Source organism: Plectropomus leopardus, chromosome 23, assembly GCF_008729295.1.
Source record: "Plectropomus leopardus isolate mb chromosome 23, YSFRI_Pleo_2.0, whole genome shotgun sequence".
Classification (NCBI taxonomy): domain Eukaryota; kingdom Metazoa; phylum Chordata; class Actinopteri; order Perciformes; family Serranidae; genus Plectropomus; species Plectropomus leopardus.
In genome coordinates, this window is record NC_056485.1 from 7,502,153 (window position 1) to 7,522,805 (window position 20,653).

The 20,653-nt window shown below is 39.8% G+C and overlaps 2 non-coding genes across 2 annotated transcripts; both read left to right on the top strand.

The window, feature by feature from the left end:
- Window positions 1-164: 164 nt before the first annotated feature.
- On the top strand, window positions 165-236 carry trnaa-cgc. The gene has a single exon. It is a non-coding gene; the product is annotated as a tRNA-Ala (tRNA).
- A 6,372-nt stretch (window positions 237-6,608) lies between these two features.
- On the top strand, window positions 6,609-6,680 carry trnaa-cgc. Its single transcript has one exon. It is a non-coding gene; the product is annotated as a tRNA-Ala (tRNA).
- The last annotated feature ends 13,973 nt before the right edge of the window (window positions 6,681-20,653 follow it).

Consider the following 20,653-nt stretch of genomic DNA (forward strand, 5'->3'; position numbering starts at 1 on the left):
CTCACCAAAATGTGGGAAATTTAATGTTTAATGCTCAAAATTTTCTGGTCTGGTTTGAGGCTTCCCAAACTCTTTCTCTACCCCCAGTGCAGAAACTAAACCTATTCCCTTGAATCAATCCATCCATGCAAACATCTTTGACCACTGAGACATTTTGCATTCAGGGGGATGTAGCTCAGTGGTAGAGCGCATGCTTCGCATGTATGAGGTCCTGGGTTCAATCCCCAGCATCTCCATTTCTGTTACAGCATAACTAAAGCAGGAATCATAACAGGGTTACAGGGTTACCTTCAGGCTACAATAAAAGCCTGTAAGGGTGTTTAAGGTAAAAGCATTCATCACAGGAACAATCATGCATTCTCTCTAAGTGAAATGGCCTTCATCAGTTTGTCGTCCTCCAACCAAATATCGTTCATTCAATAGATAAACTGTGGCATTATGAGTACAGTGATATGAGAGTTTGGTGCAGTCATTTTATCTCAGACTTAGCTCATCATCTCTGTCCTCCTTTCTCCCTCTTCTTTAGGTCCTTGCTGGTCATTTTCTTATGAAAATAGCAAATAGCGGGCAGGATGAAATGAAAAGAGAGAGTGTCTTTGGTTCTCATAAGAAAAAAAAAAGTTAAGAACGGAGTGACTAAAGTCAGTAATTGTGGTAATATTTTTAAAGGAATCAGTTTTGCTGGGCATCGATTCCTCCACATTAAGACCTGTAAGAATATGACATAATTTCTGTTTTTCTACCTACATATAGAGGGGACTAATCTAAGACACGCAGTGATTGTTCACTTCATTTTGACTTTAATGCTCATGAATCCTTCCTGGCTTTACTACATGTATGTCACATGCATGTCACATGGGATGTAATATAATTGGAAGCAACCAAAGAATTCTTCCTACCTACCCTCTGGTGTTTTTAAATCCATGGGTAAAAATGCAGCCCGCATTTACAAGTTGCATTAATCTGTCAACCTGTTCCTTCACTTTCTCCAACGTGACATGACCACAACATGACTGACGCTTCCAAGAAACATGGATTCATGCTGAGAGGCTTCTCCTGTGGCTACAGCTGCACCTGCTGAGGTGTTACAACACAATGCTTGGCAGAGGAAGCTGTCTGGTATTATCACATACAGTACGTTGTGCATGTTTTCAGTGTAAATTAAAGTGTTTGAATACATCACACATTAGCATGTTTGCAGGCCCTTCTTTCATGTAGTCACACAGGAGAACTGTGTGTGCTATTCATGCCCGTACTGTGAATTAAAGATGCTCAAACAATGCGAAGCAATCAATTATTTACATGTCAGACACACAAACACAATCTAGACAGCAAACACATACATGAATGCACAAAAACTCACACACCATATCTTATTAAAAAGCCCAGTCTAATTAAAGAGATCGTTGCAGCTATGATTAGCCTGTACGTCTGTGGTGCAGCCATTCTTCAGTCTGAGCTGAAATTTAATCATTAGCCTCATCCTTCAAAGAACCAAGAAGTGCTTTGTGAAACACAAATGCTGCTATTCAATAAAAGCTGGTCACTTTAATTGAATACTAAATGTAATCATCTAATGAACTGACTCCCAACCTTGATTCCCAATCTTGTTCCCATGAGGTACTGCAGTAATGGCCAGGAGGTGCATGGGAATATTGTGAAGTAGCTTGAGAAATAAAAAAAAAAGACACGAAATTAAGTCCATTTTAAATAACACCTGAACAGCTACTCTATGTAAGTGAGCACAAAAGTAATCTTTGAGTTTAAAATCTATTCAGATGAGCCCATTTGCAACATGACAGGTGCCCTACCTGTCATGTTGCAAATGGGGTGGTGCTTGAATTCGTCAGACAGTGCTGTTGAAGTATGTCTGATGAAAAAAAAAATGCAAACAACTTATTTAATGCATGCTGATGTGCTGAGTTCATCCACTCTCATTTTCATATGTAGTCTTGCAGCAGACACACCCACAAACTCAACAACTACATGCTCATCCATCCTGTTGTGACTATGATGAAATGTTAATATAATTACCCACTATCTCCTTATGGCAAATAAAGGTTAAATGTAATTACCCAGCATTGCTATAACCCAATTCTTGTGTGGCATTCTGGTAGATTGATACCACGGCAGATGGTGCTATCAATTATTGAGCCTGTGAAGACGACGCTGCCCTCAATCAGATTAAGTAGATTATGCCAACATCAACTCCCTTATGATCCGGACTCAGTTTCTTAGATCAACATACAACATCATGATGCACACCCCCCAACACCGCCTGCTTAACCCTCTTTTAAACAGTGTCACTCTTATCTCTCATGGGATCTATCTATCTATCTATCTATCTATGTTTCTATCTATCTACGTTCTTCCTGCAGGTCTTAAGTCGTTAACATCCTCTGGGTTTATTTGTGTGTGTGTTTATGTATGCAATTTTCAAATCTGACCTAAATACGCTACACGTCGAGCTCTCTGAACGCTATCTGACTACATACCATGATGGAGTTCCTGCCAACGTATTCAGCGTTACACCCAACCCAATGCAAATGTCCCCTTAATCCTGTTAACCCACTCTAGCTGTGTGGAGAAGCAGCAAGAGTAGGAGAGCGCCTCTGGCAAGTATGACATTGTACCCCTCCACCCCACTGAGATCTAATTGAAGAAACAAGTGCTGGGTACAAAGTGAAGCTCCTCGGCTCACTGCGACATTAATACATGACTAGTGTTTAAAAAAAAAAAAAAAAAGTCTGTGATCCGCAGCGTATAAATCTGAAAAACAGGATTGTGAATGTGGGGGTGCAGGAGGAAGAGGAAGCAAATATAAATGCCAGCTTATGCTATGTTTAAGTTGAGGTTTACAGCTGCTTACAGAGTTGATCAGACAATCCACAGGTGCTGTTTGTGCAGTCCAAGAAGCAACAGAATGAATGAATGACTCAATTTGATTTCAGTCTTGCTTGATTGACTCCATATAAATAAGTCTACAAGGGAATCTCATTTTAATTATTTTGTTATTTTACCATTTGCAGCACTGCACTTACCTCAAGGGAGGCAAAATGTGTTGTACAGAGAGATTTCTAATACTATGCCAACTACAAGCCAACTACAAGTGACTACTCAATACATGGGTCATGTTTGCAGGCCGTTTATCACTGAGATATGGTTCATGAACATTTTTTTTTCCAGCTTTCCTCATTTGCTTGCTTTTTAAAGGCAGTTTTGTATTTCCTATTCTTTGGAGTACAGTAATTATCTCAGCCAGGCAAAAGAAGAAGAGGAAGAACAACAACAACAAGAAGAAGCTTGACTTATTGACTGTTTTACACTGTTATTGATTGCTGAGTCCTCACTCCTCCTAACTGGCCAGTGGGGGCCACAAGTTTTCCTATAATCAGCTAAGCAAAAAACAACAAGCTTTACTGACCATTGCAGGACATATTTTGTGGCTCAAAAACTGGCATCCATAGGAAAATTTGGTCTTATCTTTAACCAGAGCATCTGCAGAGTAATCCCATACCCAATATGGTATGATCGCCTAGAGTTTGGCACGATATGAGATGTTTAAATCCCTAATTTTTATCTTGTCCATCATCTTGACTGTAAGGGAGGTAGCTGCAACTCAGTCTTGTTCCATCCAGCACAAAACTTCATACACTACCATGAGTATTTTGTCTGCTTGATTTCGTGCACTTGGAGATTTGTTGGTTTGGTCATTTGTGCTTCTGCCATCAGTAAACCAGCAGGCTATGTAGTTATATAGTTACTTTCTTTTATTTTGTTTAAATTTTTTTTAGTTTCTACTATTTGTTGTGCTGTAGCCTAAAAACCAGTAATACCTTTAAAGTTCAGCTGGATCAAAGATTCATGGCTGTGTTTCAGTTATTTAAAATACATTCATTCTCACAGTTACATAATAGGCTATCTATATTTCACATACAGTGCCTGTTAACAGCATAGTTAACTTGATCTGCTTTGTGTGATGTGCTAGAGCTCTGTCAAAAATAGACAAGGCCTATATTTCTTTTAGCTTCTGAATTGCAGTGCGTCTGCTTAAATTACAAGAATTGTCTTAAGTGGCTTCGACCGGGCAGCTGCCTGGCAGAGATCTGCAATCTACTGAATGCACATTTCTAGTTTACCTTCAAATCACGTGTGTGTGTGTGTGTGTGTGTGTGTGTGTGTGTGTGTGTGTGTGTGTCATTGGTCTGGCAGTGCTGAGGATGGTAGGTGACAAGCTGTTTACTTGTAGATTGTGGCATCTGAGGCGATTGAGGTTAGTTGTTTCTTAATGATCAAATCTGGCCTCTGAAAGGATAAGACAGGTCTGTAGAGTGCTAATCTGATCCTGACAACATGTTTTGACCCTCACTCATCCAGCTGGAAAAAAGGGGTCTCAGTAATTGAAAAGGGGTGCGGCAGGAGGATGCAGTGGGCATCATTAGCAGCAGCTTGGTTGACATGTTTTATAGTAAGAATAAATGCACATTTCAGGGAGAAATGCCATTCAAGTTACATCACTATTGTAGATTTCACAGTAGATCTTTTTATTGCAGAAACATGCTTTTAAGCACAGTTCGCAGTTGCGGGGAGATATACTGCTGTGGGTGGCTGATAGCAGAGAGATTTAAACCCTTTACAGTACCACAGCGTATGACTCTGGCTGGGGCTGCCTCTGTTTGCTTTATCACTGAGCTGCCATGTGGGCCTGGGCAGATGTGGAATATTCCCATTTCAGAGGGACGAGTTGCTTTGCTGAGAATGTTCAAGGTCTTTCAGTGTGAAAGCATTTATTGTTTGAGAAAGAGGAGAGCTTTGGCTGTACTGGAGTCAGAGCTGTAAAACTGTAGTCCAGCTCCAACAATGAGTCTCATACCCAACTTCGGAGGGTTTTATCCACTTAAATACACTGTCAGTTTTAACCCAGCAGTAGCGAGACGAAAGACGAATGCATTTAAAGCCTCGCATACTCATTTACAGAAAAAAACTACATCGCAGTCAGATCACATTGGAATAATAATTACACATCAGCCAGTGTTGAAAGAGTAAGAGATTGTGATGACTGTATATGGAAGAAACCAATTATTTCATTCAGTTGATTCAGTGGTTGATTACACAGATTATACTGCACAATAGATCACTGATTAAATGACTCACTGTGCATATGTGTGACTGACTGCAGATATAATAATCTTCACTCTGACATGTTAAAGATAATAAGTTAGAATGGTGTCCAGTACTGCAAATGTAATTCATTCCCAAGCTCATATTTTGGGAGAAAAAATTAATCTGTCTTATTTGGCATCAAAATTAATATTATTAAGTGACAAACACACAATATAAGTACACATAAGAAACAGATTGCACACAGTGAATGTAGGCTATTTCATGTTGATTGAGTACAAATTTTCCTTGTCCTGCTTACTGTAATATACAAGCTAAATTGTAATGATTGTGTTTTATATACCCTACTACTGTACTGATTTACAAAATAGTCTTTCTGGGTGTATATTTTCATAAAATGAAAGATTTAAGATTTTTATTATGTTTTGTACACATTTTATTGCTCATTAAATCATGAAAAGACTCTGATTTACAACAACACAAAACCCTTGTGGCTTATACACGTGGTGTGCACTGCAAGGCAGTAATTATAACATACACACCGACACACCAGTATCTGAAATTATCGTCAGTAAATGTGATCATAATCATACATGAGCCTGACAAATTGCCAATATCATTATTACTGCTGGTTCTAGTAATAAGGTGTAAAACAGTTCTGCGTGGTTGTTCAAAGTGGGGTTATCGTACCTCAGCAGCAGCCGGTGATATAATCAATCAATCACTGGACTGTCTCACTACTTTATCAATATCTAATTTGGGGCTGTAACTATAACTGTAGGTAACAGAATTATCTTCAGTAGAAAAACACAGAAATTAACGTGCCACCAGAGAGTTAAAGGTAGCCTGTGGAGGTTTTGACTACTCACAAAGTACTGCTTTGGATCCCTGTGCAGGCGCATGAGTGAGGATGCATATGCAAGTATTTAGCATGATTCACTGGCGTACTTTTCCTCCCTAACTATTCCACTGATTGGCAGAAACACACAAGGAAATGTAGCTAACCACCAACAAATTTCCCCACAAGGAAGAAGAAGGGACAGAACAACGTGAATTTTGAATGAAGTAGATTATAATTCATTGAATGAAATGTCAAATTTCCCAACATACTTGCTCGTGATTGCTGCAGTTAACCAAAAATAGAGAAAAACTGATGATGCTACCACCAACAGACTTGCCTCTTCAGATTAAGGCTAATTTATCCAATACTACATGTACAAGCATTTATGGAGCCATAAATCTCCACTTCTTATTTACCTTGGCAATGTGCAAAGAACTAATCCCTCCAATTTGTGAAATGATCTCAATACCAAGATACAGACTGTCCAAGGCTGTTCAGGAAATGGTTGTAACTTTGCACATTCCCCAAACTGAATACATCTGAAACAACTGAAACAATCAATTTCAGGCGCTCAGAAAGGTTACAATATCAATATTGCCTTCCTCTTTGAAAAGCCTCAATTACAAAGCTATTAGCTCTTCACAGTGGGGATGTAGCTCAGTGGTAGAGCGCATGCTTCGCATGTATGAGGTCCTGGGTTCAATCCCCAGCATCTCCACTTCTTCCATTTCCCTGTTCAAGGGGACTTTAGCTAGAAGCATTCACAGAAAGTCCTTGTGCTTCATACTAAAGGAATAAATGAAAAGAAACCAATGTCAGCTTCTCTTGCAAAGAAAACCACAGTATTAAATCCACATGAATGTTGGCTCAGTAACCTTGGTCATGTGTTAGTTAACCCCAGTTGTCCTCTAACTTTATTTTTTCATTCACCAGATCCACTGTAGAGTGATGAACATGCGTGAAGCAATATGAAACATTTAAAAGTTTAATTTAATGTAATTTCATAGTATTCTTTGGTTATATTACGATTTTCTCTCCATAACTTCCTCCTTTCTCTTTGTCTCTGTGAACCCTTTCGTAAAGCAAACAGCAAACGGGGTCAAGATGAAATGATGGAGGTAAAGAGAAGGGGGTTGACACAAAGACGTAAAGGGAGTTGGGGTGGAATAAGGACAAGGAATAAGGAGCTGTGGCTGGTTGTTGGGCTCATAGAAAAGGGAAAAAGCTTGCATGGAGGAAAAATGTAATGTTAGGCTGAGGACACCACACCTATTAATAAAAGACATGGTCCAATAATCAGCACATGAATATGGATTAATAAATTTCATCAGGAGGGAGAGCAGGTTTGTGGAGGGAAGGAGGGAGGGATGAATCCAGCTGGGCGTCTGCTCACATGACAACAGCTCCTTCATGTTAAGCTTTTATGACCGGGGATCGAAAGAAGAAATTCGGAGGTAATTAAAAAAGGAGAGAAGGAGTGACAGGAGGACAGGAGGGAGGAGGAAGAGAGTGGCGTTTGTGCCTCCCAAGCATCTGGTGACTGATTAGCAGGAGAGGAGAGAAAGTTTTTCTCAGAGCTTAAAATAGATGCGGCAAAGTGGGTAAAGCAAATAAATCACATGTTCTTTAAAACTGTATGAGATTAGAGAGGATATTATTGAACTGCAAGTCCCTTTCTAGAAAAAAAAGGGTTTATCTCTCGTGAGGAAAGGGATTTGGAGCCCATGTTTCACTCTGGCTAATATTACGTGTGTGTGCATGAAAGGGAGAGAGCAATCAGGTGTGTGGTCCAAAAGCAACTGATTGTCAAACTCATATCATTACTGCCTCTTAGATGTTTTCCTTCACTAACCAGTCAAGTTTCAGTTTACATAAATGTTTGAACAGACTAGGGTTTCAAATTGTAAGCACTTTCCTTAATCGATAAATCTGTAAAATTAACAATCGATTCATTGTTACATGAAAAAAAATGCTTATCTCAAACAATAACGAGTGCATTTTTATCCTCAGACAAAGTTCACAGCAACATATGGCAGATATTTTGACAGCACTTCATAGCCTATCAATCAATCAATTCAATTTCACATGTTCTGTTAAATTCGAAATGACCATTTAATCGATCACGGATTGATTATCATCCCTGGTCCAGACTAATATGCAACCAGTTGACAGTCCATCAAATATGTTTGTTGTTGTAAAGAGAAGATCAATACAATCAGAACAGTTCCCAGATCAGTGTCACCAATTCAGAATCCGACCAACTGTCTCCCCTTCTGTTCCTAAGCTATGCTGTTATACAATGACCAAAAAATTGCTGCATTTGTTTGAAATTGAGTCATAATTAGTGTCTAAATTATTGCACTTTGGCCAAAAATGTGTATTGTGAGGTCACAGTGACCTTGACCAAGTTGACAATTGTGCCAAATTTGAAATTTCTTCAAGGCCCTTTTTGAGATATTGCGTTCACAAAAATGAGACGGACAAAAGATCAGAAGGACCTTTGACCACCAAAATATATTTAGTTCACCCTTGAGTCCAAATTAGAGGAAATTCCCTAAAGACATTCATGAGTTATGAGAAAGGGCTGGACGGATGACCAGGCAACACCAACACATAATGCCGTCGACCACGGCTATCACCAGCACGGGACATAAAAAGTCACAATTTTGGACATTTTAAGCCGTGTTAGAGACATGACTAGGGATATTGGTATACTGGTATGTAAACTTCTTTGGCACAAACTGAAATATCTCATATCCTTTTAGATGGATTTCCATGGTATATTGTACAAACATTCATGGTCCCCAGAGGATTAATGTGATTGACTTAACCTTTAGCAGAACACTGAGTTTCAAATTTGTGGTTTTTAGAGAAATGTCTCTTGAATGGGCTGCCATGAAATTCAGTACAGTACCTAATGATAAATTCTGATAACACTGGAGATTCCTTTAGTTTTTAGCGAGCGCCATTATCAGGTCAAAGTCTTTATATTTCATATACTTTAATTTATGAACAAATATCTGCAAAACGAATGTCATTCCCATGGTAAATATCGTGTGTACTAAGCATATTAGCTTGCTGATGCTATCATTTAGCTCAAACTTTCACTGTGCCTCAGAATAACCTCACAGAGATGCTTGCTTGGCTCTGGACTCTTTCTTTTCGTGTCCACTTACCTTTGCATGAATGATAGACACAAATATGCTGCATGAAACACCAGCAAAATACATAAGGCTATTTGCTTATTCTGTACATGTCCACGCCAGGCTGTCCTGCCAAAAAGCTTTCAGATCATCATGTTTATCGTGCCATTTGAGTTTGACAAACGTTCAGCATCTCCCAAAAATTTCCATCTGCTGAAATAAAATAAATTCAAATTGGCTGAATTTGAATTTTGAATCACATTGTTCGAACAAAAGGCATTCTGGCCCAAATGTAGCAACACAGAAAGCTGGTAAGGATAGATGGGATTGCATGTAACGCTAAATAGCAGCTAGAATATATCCAGTACCAACATGTGACTGCAGTTTGTGCTTTACAAATGAGCTACAAGCCTTTAAGAGAAGTACTCTGAGTCTCAGTTACCTTCTCTTACAGTGATCACAAGAACATTTACTTTCCTTGATTTCAAAGCTGTCTGCACTTTATGGAGTTGTCTCAGATGCTATAAAGCTCAGTGGAGTGTGTGATGCTGTCACTGTACTCTGGAAAAACACAGAGATGAAAGCTTGACAACAATGTTTTTGATACAATCGCCTCTGCTGCATTGTAATGACAGTTTATCTCCCATGAGAGCAAGACTGAAAAGATTTTTTTTGACAATGCCAGAAACAATTCTGTCATTTTTTTCTTCTGCGTGTATGTACAGGTAGTTTCTCAGGGGTAAATTTAACATGACAGACATGGTTGCTGGTGTTACCCCTTGGGCAAAAACCACTGAATACCGATCTGTTAAGGAGGAAACGGGGGAAAACACACATAAAAATCACCCGTGAATGTCAAGAAGTATTACATCAGTTTAGCCAGACATTGTCACACTTCCTTGGCTGTCTCTATTACACAGATCTCCTCTTGAACTTTTCTTGAGGAAAATTGATTCGTTTATTGTGTAAAGGAGGCCAGTATAATGGCATTTAAAGTAACAGATATTCTACATGTGCTACTGATCTCATAAAATATTTTCACCAACTACTGGGATGACATATGGCGTGATCAGAGCTTATACTGTATGCAGTCAGTCCAGATATTAGGGCCCTGACACACCAAGCCAACAGTCAGACTTAGGTCAATGTTTGGACATTGGCGAGTGTCCGTCACCACAGTTTTTCTTTTGTCCTGCACTGCTGGCACAAGTTGGCCTTTGTCCGTGATTTTCTCACGATTTAGCATGTTGAATCACAGTTATTTATTAGGTAAGATTGTTTCTTTCAGACATTGAGCTCTTTAGCAGAAACAGTTTGTAGTGCAGCATCTCTAAGATGACGTGTAAATAAATATGTCTTCTGCTTTTTCATTTTTCAATGACAAACACAGACTAATGCCACACACTGTTACGGAGACTTATTTCCTCTCACACAGGCACAGAATGTACGTGCTAGCTGGCCATTGGCTGTAGTCTTTGCAGTGTGTTCCAAGTGCGAATTTTTGGCCAAGACACAAGCAAAGTGAAGTGACCCAACGGTTGGCTTTTATCACCGCTGGTAATGACACACAGACCGGAGACCTGTGGTAGTAAAAAGAGACCCTGTTTGGCCCAATTAGACCTGAGCAAAACTTGGATCCTGTCCAGTTTGGACATGGGGTTAGGTCTCTTTCTTCTCAGCCCGAGACTCCTCTTTAAAAATAAAGTGGGGGCGTCAGTGGCTCAGTGGATAGAACAGGCGCCCCATGTACAGAGGCTGAGTCCTCGCCGCAGTGGTCGCGGATGCGACTCCAGCCTCGGCACTTTGCTGCATGTCGTTCCCTCTCTCTCCTCCTTTCACACTTACTCTCTGTTCTATCCAAGGTCAAAATGCCCCAAAAAATCTTTAAAAATAAATAAATAAAGTGGCAGAAGGGCACCTTACACCGAGTAAAGGCATATCATCAGACAGAAGTCAAAATTCGGCATGTTAATATCAGTCTTGGCACAAAAATACACTCACCTAAAACGTATTTGTCCAAAAACTTATTTCAGGTCCAAATCCTCTGTCTGTACCTGCAGCACAGACTTAAAGAATTAAGTGAAAAGGGTCAAGGATAACTGTACTTAAACGCATTAAGAAGAGAAAAACAGTAACCCTAGTGTTTTGATACATAACATGAGACCTTTCATACATAATACTGGTCATACACTGTCGTTACTATTAGAAAATGCTCATTTTTTTGTGTTTCCAATTATGTGAGTGGCCACAGATCTGCTCCTGGGCTCACCCATTCCCTCTCTTTTTCATCTAATCTATCCCCTGTATTCCTGCTTCCATTTTTCTCCATGTTCTCATCACTTCCACCATCTCTCTCGAGCTTCTCCTTTGAGCTCCTTTTACTCCCTGAAGACAGACAGACGGGGAAGCAGGGGGGGATGGGGGTGAAGGTGGTGCTGATGGGGGGATGGAGGAAAGGGTGCGAAGAACAGTGTTCCCAGAACACCCACACATGTGCACATTGACATATATACACGCACACACTCACTGGAGAACCAGTTCTATTACCACAACACCCACTGGCACACACACCAGCACTTGCACACAACTGCTGCCAGTCTTTCCACCCAAAACCCCCTCTGAGCCCCCTCTGTGCTTTAATTGGCGTAATTATATTTGCATAAGGCTGTCCTGTTTCAGCTAACACACACACACACATACACACTCCTGACAAGTTTTAATAGGCAGGATAATTGAATATGGTTTCCCACCAGTGCCCTGAAGGGCCTATCTGTATATCCTGCGGAGGATCAGCGCTCCATACGTTTACTTAGTCAAATAGGAGCACCACAAACTCAACCATTAAATAATAGACTTCAGAGGTTAATGGACTTGAAGGGAGTGTTTGAGGTCATCATTTCATAGACGATTGAGAGAGGGAACACATGTCTAAAAAAATGTAAACGCAGGAGGTGAAACTGAAAACCGCTTGATTTTTTTCAGCCCTCTAACAAAGTTGTGGCTGTGCCTTTTTTAACGAAAGAATCCATAAAATAAAAAATAATGAAAAAAGATGATGATGAAAAAGAGCAAAGATAATGGGAGTAGGGCTTGAAGTGGAAATCAACTCGACATTTCCTCAAGTGTAATTTTCCCCCTGTAATTATCACTAGGTTACAGCTTAATACTTGAGACTGAATGAATGTCTGCACCTCGTTCAGAGCGAACGAGAGCAACATAATTAAGAGCAAAGCAATGCAGCTAAGGATGCTGATTAAAGGAGCTACAAGAGACATTTAGTTGTTTTCTTCACAGCAGCAGTAATTAGAGGAAGATATGAGGTGGCCTATATAGGATAATTATATATCATATAGTCTATTTGCATTTTATGATGAATCCAGTGCCTTTGTATTGCTTATATTATCAACAGGACAAACATGAACCGTAAGCGCTAACCTTAACTGATTCAGACTGACCCATCTGACAGATAAATTTAACAGGTACAACTCTGGTGAATCTTGAACACACAACCTTTGAATCATTGCAACATGCCTTAGAGGTGTACTACGCTATCCACTGTTCCACAGAGCCAACTGAGCTGAACTTGTATACATGAAAAACACAAATTTGAAAAAGAAAAAAAAATACTAAAAATGTACCAGTGTAGTATGATATACATCCTGGTACACTACGGTGTTATTAAAATAACTTGCTGACTTTTGGTTTCACAAAAACAGTTGTCTCCTGGTTTGAAGTTCAGAGTTTGTTTGACACCTCCCAACACCCCATACAGACGTCCTCGCTCTTCATACTATGGTAGTTGCTAAAATCACCCAAAAATGCCCGGTCTGTTTCATACTGCTGTTCAATGATGCCACTGACCAGGTGTCAATATTTGACAGTGGCAGTGAAACTGCATCGTTTATTTCTTCCTCTTTATTTTCCTGCTCATGAATCCCCATTCTGATTTATCTAATAACTTACTGGAGGTTGAAAAATCCCCAGGTTGGCTACCAGTGCTCTACCAGACTCTCCCGGTGATAAACAAGCGAATGGCTTTGTGGCATTGTGTGCTCAGCTCTCACAGACTCCTGTCAGTATTGTTCCCTGTCTGTGGCCTACATTACACACCCTACACATTGCTGGTATATGACATGCTCTACAAATGAGTGAGAGGAAGTCATTACTGTAAATTACACGCACTAAAATACCTTAAAGACATCCTTAGAAAATAGATTTTTTTTCAACACAAATTGCCTTCAATCACCTTAAAGTGGTCTTAACAAGAATCAAATGACAGCCAATCTGCGGCACCTTGAAGTGTTTTTAAAATGATCTCTAATTGTGAGACACCACCGCTGGCCACGGTGGTGTGACAGCTGCAGCTTTACATAATGCACTGTTGCATTTTTTAGGCTTTTCTTTTTTTTTTTCACAGAAACCTCTTCCCTTTTTTTTTTAGCTTTGTTAACCGCATCTCCCTTCCCCCTCTCTCTCTCCTTCTCTCTCTCTCTTTCATTTATGAACTCACCTCACCTACACTATCCACCTCCCCCCTTTCTCCTCCTCCACCTCCTCATTTTCCACACATACCAAACCCCTCACCTAAAAATGAAATCTGATTTTCTCCATCTATCCCTCTCTCTCTCTCTTTCTCTGGATGAGGGTCTCTGGGTCTTTTGTTCATCCACCCGCTCATGTGGCCTCCTCTGGTTGCCACAGCAACCGGGTGTATACATACTGTTGCTCCAGGAGAGAAATCGAGATGGAACATCAGAATTGGATACAGAGATGAGAGACTGTGAGGTTGGGAGGGATGAGATGGAGTCAGAACCAGGGGATAAAGAGAGAGAAAGCACAAAGGACGATAAGAGGTAGAAATATTAAGAGAATATATGAAAGAATATCATTAGGAAAAAGAGAGGAGGAAATAAAGGAAAAAAAGGAAAGAGAGGACAAAAAGATACAGAAATAAATACTGATGGTGCACAACAGCAATTTTTCCCAGTTCTGAAACAACTCTAATACCATCTCTAAATCATATTTATGCATGTAATTCCTGTTTCAGTGCTCAGCATTTCTTCATCTATTTGTTTAGCAGAAGATAATTGAATTTTTCTAAGATGCACAGCAAAGTTTTAATCTAATCTTCTGTCCTGGAACTTCATCTTGTGTGTTTCGTATCAGCAACTGACAGTAGTACAAGAATTTAAAGCTTACTGTGCTGCAGTAACTGCAAAATGCTCCGGATCAGAGCGTCAGCAAAAGAGCTCAAATAAAAAATGGGCAGCAATGAGGATGGAAAACTTAGAGAGAAACAAGCCAGCGAAAAAATCCTTCTCTCTTATGTGGAATAGTACTTTAAATCTGATTATTTACACAATAATCACATCATTTTTAATGGATGTGAGAAAATATATCATCTAAAATGGGAAGAAGCAAAACAGAAGGGCATTAAATTCAGGTCCTGTATTATCAGCCTGTGTTATATTGTTTTCTTTTGCACTAGAACACCTTATCTATGATAAAATTGAAGCAGAAAACACAAAAGGGAAAAAACCAAAAGAGAACCACATGGAATGGGTTGGGAAAACTAAAAAAAATGTTGAATCAGGGAGGAGAGAATCAAAGGTTACTGGAAAGGATTGAGAGAGTGAAACAAGGAGAGAGACAATAAATATCAGCATCCTTATGCGGGCAGCATCTTCCTCCACCCGGTTGTCTGTGTTTGCTGTATCAGAGGCCCTGTAGGAATCCAAACCCTGCAGACATGCAGCCATCTGCCATCTTGGCTCCAGTCCACCGCTGCTCAATGGAGCCAAGATGGCGCCCAGTCACACATATTCAAAAGAAGTACTTTCAAAACTCATAGACATGTTTTATAACACATGGGGCAGACAGACTGACAAAAGCCTGACGATTGGTAAGTAATTTGCTGTACTGACTACTGTAATGGGAAAAATTGACGAACTACTGCATTCTGAGACAATCTTTTTGAAAGTTAGTTGAGTGTAAGCTCAGAGATTAACTACAAAGATTTTAGCTATAAAGATGTTAATACAGAGAAGGCAACCAGTTAGACTTATTTAAAAGTAGGTTTACCAGTGATGGTGGCGTTCAGCCAATTAGCCACCAATTTATTGACACTTAAACTTTCGCTGTATGATATCAAACAGAACTGTCAACTCGTCGAACTCCATTTCAATCATTAGTCTGACATTGCGTCCTCTCTGACTGATTTCTTTGGGGGACGGCAATATAATTTTTATTAACCAATCACCAAAGGCTGATATATCTGCCTGAATCTAGCGTCATTTTAAGTCCACACTGATGTGTAGCCATGTCAAAGTACTTGTTTTGCCAGGGTTTTAGGAATGGAGTGGAGCAAAGTCAAACAAACTACAATTTCAAGCAATATTGAGACATCTTGTTGTCACCAAGGGTGGGCTGGGCCACTAAAGGCCTCTGTATTGTGCTTTTAAACTTGAGTAGACTTGTTCTCATGTTTTGTAATGATGTATACCTTCAAATTAAAGCGGTATATTTGTCTTTTCAAGGAAAAGAACAAACAGCCTATTTGAAAAACATTGAACTGCCTAACACATGTATAGAACACAACACATTACAACAGGATTGTTGTGGAACTCAAAATAATAAATGTACCGGCATTAGTCCGTGCAGACCAGATAATTAGTAATATCAGTTAGGTAAAATAAGAAATCCATATCAGTATGTGATTCCTTAACTCTCATTGACATAGCTTTCTACTAGCCTGTATACCTGTAAAGCAAAATAGAATTCCTAAAATGCAGTTCTGGTTCTTGTTTTTGGTGAACCAACCTAAGTTTTTCAGTGGCCTCATCTGGTCACTGGCATTGGGTGCAGAAATAGGCACTTTTAAGGGTTCAACCAACTTACATGGGGACTACCAAGTACTGATTCATGTAAATCCATTGGTGCCAAACGTCAGTACTCTGGAGTGTATTTAGTTGAGAAAGGCAGGCGTTATCAAGAGCCAGAAGTGCTGCAAAGCACTTCAAAGCCCAGAGGCCAGCAACAGAGCTCTGTGGAGCCATCAAGTTCAACTCAAGACAGGAGGCAGAAGAACCCCAAAGCCAGTAAGCCGGCCATGGTGCTCCACGGCTGCTCCTTCAGCTTTATAGCAAGCCAAAACTAAAGCTATGTGCCGCAATATTTTGGCATCAGGTCTATTTCCTTTTCTGTATTATTTCAGTACTAGCCTAGTGTCACTGCTAGAAGAGCAGACACACACACACACACACACACACACACACACACACACACACACAAACACTCACACACGTAGACAAAGAGACAGATCAGACACAGGTCTCTATGTGTGATAAGAAAACTGTAGAGCAGAGGAACTGCTTTTTACTCTACTACATCACCCCAGCAGATTGTTCAAAAATATTTTTTTTGTTATTACAGAGAAAATAAAGAACCAAAAAAAGCTACCATTGGATACCAGCACTGAATTCCAGGTACCAAAACTGGGACTGGTATTGGATCAAATTTGAAGATCAAATGCGAGATTTATGCTTGATAGGATGCAATCTTGGAAATCGTCTCCATTTCACCACACTGTAAAAACATGCAATACTGCACTGTAAGTGCAATATGCAAGCAAGCAACATTGCAAACTTTATCATTTTTTTCAAAGGGGGCTGGATGTGGATATTGTGTTAAAATGAGATGGCGTCGGCTACAGCAAACTTTTTCTCTGGATGACAAACGAGGACACATTAGCTGACATTTCTTTGGTTTAACAAGATGAGCGAGCGTCCACTGACTGGTTTGAGAAGTTGGTACCAGTCTGTGTGCATGGTCGGTGACCTGCTTATAAAAAGACTGATTGGCTAGGCGGAGAGCTGATAAAGGAATGATGAACCAAGGCAGGACAGAGAGACAGGATGGGATAGAGGAGCTATCATTATCATAGCGATTAACCGTGCCAAATACACATACAGGCACTCACACAGAACTGTAGAGGGATCACGACACGATGCTCTGATCTGAAGCTAATGCTGAACCATCCAGACTCATTGGCATCACTCCATCTCACACACTCTCTCTTTCTCTCCTGGCACTTCTCCATTATGATAATCGCTACTCCCTCTCATGCATATACATACCCACATGCTCAGAGGCCACCAGAATATAACACACCTCAAAATGAAACTATATCGTGGTTCATCCTGTTATCCAGAAATATTTGTATTTTCATGCTTCATTTAATATTTTACTGGGTTTACGTCAAATTACTGAATAGAGTTGACAAGAGTGAGCAAGCATTGGAAATGTTCTGATAGGCCGGAGCAGGGATGTCAGGAGTGGTTGCTATGGTTTTACTGGTTCATGTAAGGGTAGTATGAAGTCGTTGCTATCTTCATTGAATAATTAATGTTTCTGTTGGACTCAATACCATTTATAATGAATAGATGTGTCTTTCTGTCTGTCTCCATCAGTCAGAACTGTGAACCATTTGTCATGTCTATATTTTTTTGTTCTATATAATGGAGACAGCTTAGTCTGTTTATTATGGGATTTACTTGAGTTCAACTTTGATTAAATTTGACCCACGGATTTGAACCATTGCTAAATAGCAATCAGTTTTGACAGTGTTGACCTATAAGGGGACGTGGAGTCAGAAATGGAGGAAGCTATCATAGCTCATGGACTGTACTGCACCATTTTCTTAATGTATTGTCCATCAAAATGGGAATGTTTTACCGACTGTTATGACACAGGTGTCAATGGTATGTAATACTTCTTTAGAAATAACAGTACAAAATTACTGTCACATTAACAACCAAGCTAAGCGAATACGTTAACGAGTTTTCCAAAACCCAAATAGTTAGAAAATGTCCCATTGGACCAAAACGCCATTTGACCGACTACCCAGTATCTCAAAAACAATCATGCAATGCACTAAACAGCTGATCTCTAATGGGACTCACACACATGCAGATTTGTGAATTCTAAGATAGCAGAATAAGCTGGGTCATGCCCGAAGATCCAGTGGCATTATTTTGCTTAATTATAGCCATGTGCTTCTTCTTGGGAGGGTGCATTTAGAGAAATGGCTCTTTGGGGCATTGCAGGTCTGTTTTCAGGATAACAGGCTGCTGGACAAATGGGCTTTTGGTCCAGTGGGAGATTTTTGGGACTATTGGGGCTTTGGAATTATGAGCAATTGGAACAATGGGCTGTCCTTCTACTGAGCTCATGGTTATCTCACAAGCTACAGCAACTAGCCCTGCGAGTACTTTCCACCTCTCTAACTTTCTAGAACCAAATATTTCACAAATATGTAGAGATTGATTTGAACTTCCTGTGGACTAAGGAGTTATTAGGTAGCAGGGATGGAGCAGTGCCCTCGTAGGAACTGCAGAAGCCTTGCATGCAAAAGCATGTAAAGCATTTGTATTTGCCAAGTTCAAAACAAAGTAACAAGGGGAAAACATTTGCTTATTCAGCAGAACACAGAGGCCTAAATTTGTCAAAAACCTTTACCCCATCTCCTGTCTGAGTTACATTATGTACAATGCATTTCATTAAGCTGTTATTAATCCTGCTCCTTTGAGTCTGGGATCCTTACTCTACATTTATTGTGGGGTCTATCTCTCTCTTTACCAGGTCAGAGGGATTATAGTATGTGTCCCATGTACAGAATCTATATAATTACAGATTACATGTGATTACACAACACATGCAGACATGTGTATCTGTTTAATCCGAACATCTTTCCCCTGGCATGTGGTGAAAGTCAGCATATTTCAGTTGTTTGTATTATGACTGACACTGACAGCGATTAATACACAGTACTTAATCACCTTACTAAATTGTGTGCGTTTGTGTATGAGTGCGTGTAGCTGCACTAATGCTTTAATCTGTGGAAAATCAACAATAATTTAAGCAAGGTCGCTGCTGGGTCAACTACTGCATATTAATGTGTGTGTGGGCATGCATGCATCAGTGTAAGCATACATAAATTATGTGAGTATGTACATTATTGTGCATTATGAGGATGTGTGTGTGTTGATATGTTGTCATGACGTCTCAGCTGGTGTCATGTGGGCAAACGCTGAGGGGGCAGTATCCCTCAGAGGGGATTGTCACATATGATAAAGATGCTGTTAATATGCAGTGTGTGTGTGTGTACTAGAGTGAGGGGTCTATAATCTGCAGGATTATTGCCCGTGGATTGGGACTGAGATTAAATTCAACACCAAGCAGCTCCTCTTGCAGACTGGTGTGTGTGTGTTTCTGTGTGAGAGATCCTTGTGCTTTTATTAATGGTACGGTTCAAGTCCTGACCAGAACATGGACAACACGAGAGAGATGTTTTCTGTATTTAATAGCCTGACACTGCCGCAGAGTGCATTGTCCCTGAGATTAAGTAGCTTCACCTTAACTGTCCAACTGTATTTGTGGCTGAACATATTCATTCTGGCTAAATAGCAAGAAAACAAACATTGTGTGCTCCAGCCAAATACTGATTAGCCCTGTCAGTTCTATGACCTTCAGCAAACAGAAAGAGGAAAATATGATTTTACTTCTATGATGCAACTTTACATGCTTTTTGAGACATGTGCAACAGCAGACTGAAGCCTCAAAGACAATCCCACTCAAAGAAATACCCATGAGCAACTTTCCATTTCCATATAGTGTCTTTTGCAAGAGAGAGAGGGCATTTTCCATATTTCCTAACTCTAATAAGTAAGCCCCTCAGCACTCAATATACAGCCATGCACACACCTACAAAATATTATTGTAATCACATGATCATCACCAAACTTTAGCTGCACGAGGACCCGTTCCCTATGTAGATTCAAACAGCTTATTTTAAGGTAATGAAAACACAAATATTCTTATAGCAGGTAATTTTACACCAAAGAAAATATATTTATATTCCTTTCCTGCCAAATTCCCCCATAATCCTACATACTAGGCCTTTGATTTGTAAATCAATAAGATTACAACAATACAAAGCAGATTAATAAATATATTTCTTATATATATGCCTTCCCCTGAACAGTTTTTTAAGGAAGTATTTATCATAATAAATCACAGCTTTGGTCAAAGACATTATGTTTATACTGCTTTTTTCCACACTCTGAAGGTTCCAAATGTGTAATTTTTCTACACTGTTCTACAACGTAGTTCTAACCTACTTTCTCTTACTTTGCAAATTTCTCCATCCTCCTTTGCCCCCACACACACATACACACACTCATACACATGCAACGGCCCTTTATTCCTCAGTTTTGACCTTTAAATACACTGTCAGGTTTTCTTCAAATCTTTGTTGAGACCCAAACAAAACCTGAAATTGCCTGTGGGCTCCTGCTCACAATCTCACAATCAATGCTTTCTGACATTTAGACGTGGGGAGGGGAGGAGGAAATGTACATTCAAGAGTGTGTGTATGTGCATGCATTTTACTGTGTGTACAGACAGACAGAGGAGGTCAATTTTTGCAAAACTCCTAATCTAACCAGCTCCTGCTTACATTTATCAAGGTGCACATTTCAAAGCACTCGAC